Source organism: Amblyomma americanum, chromosome 6 (assembly GCF_052857255.1).
Source record: "Amblyomma americanum isolate KBUSLIRL-KWMA chromosome 6, ASM5285725v1, whole genome shotgun sequence".
Lineage (NCBI taxonomy): Eukaryota > Metazoa > Arthropoda > Arachnida > Ixodida > Ixodidae > Amblyomma > Amblyomma americanum.
The window spans coordinates 23,878,655-23,879,759 of record NC_135502.1 but is presented as its reverse complement, the minus strand read 5'-3'; positions in this window follow the sequence as shown (position 1 = coordinate 23,879,759).

Sequence of the window (1,105 nt, the reverse complement as noted above, 5' to 3'; positions counted from 1 at the left end):
GCCTCTATATTGAAGAGTCATGTGGACGCTGAATATCAGCTCAGCAGGAGATGGCTGAAAGCGCTGGAGCGGCTGCAAGCTAGATCTAACTGACTTTCGGAATAGGGCGACCAACCTCCAATTTTAGTTCAAATTAAAATTTTTTCATGATTACCGTCGTTTTGTGTCAATAAATACAAGAAAACAGAGTACGGACGTCGCTGCTTATGGTACAGATCTAGATATGAAGAAGCATTCGAGACACGAAATTTCTGTTGAAGTTGTGGCAAGGCTCAGGACATCAGGAGCGATGGGAGGCTGCTCTTCGTAGCTCGCTGCTGGAGGTACAGCTTCTGACGGTGGGCTGAGCCCGAGGGGTCGCCGAAGCACAACAGTGCCCGGCCATCTAGAGCCGTCCGAGGGCACATCGTCGTCCTGCTTCCCCCCCCCCCCCCCCCACACTCGGTTCTTTAATGAATCGTTAATAGTGTTACCTACCTACCTAGAATCGTAAGAGGCGTAAGGCATGGAAAAGAATTATCGAGAAGCTTGATTTGTCGTCATCGGCGCCTCAAGGAAAATACAAAGAGCTTGGTGCCGACTGCACAGTGGCAACATAGTCGAAAAGAAAATTTGTTTTCTGCGTGTGTATTTTAATTTCAGTTTCGTTTTGCATGTACTGGCTAGAGTCTCGTGTGTGTTTCCGTCTTCGTCTGATAACTGTGGGTCGTGCTGCCGGAGGCAATATAAATATCTGTGTTCTCTTTCTATAAACTCTTTGGCCTTCGTCGTAGACACTGAGCTCTTGACCTCTCTCAGCGGCCACCTCGGCCCACCAGCACAAAAACAAAAAGAAAAAAAAAACTCGCTTCGAGACCTTTCATACTCCCCAGAGTTAAAGAAAAATGATAATGCCAGTTACGCCACACCCCTGTTAAAGCGTCGCCTACCAGGGGTAACCTGGATCACACGACCGCAAATGGCGCATTGTGAAGGAAGCTTACTACACGGCCCGCTTGCCCCCTGTGCTATCTGCCGACCAGGATAACATTGCCACGAGATAGCACCTGAGAACGGGAATATTCGCCATATACGCAGGGCAATGTTCCCCATGTAGATATAAACT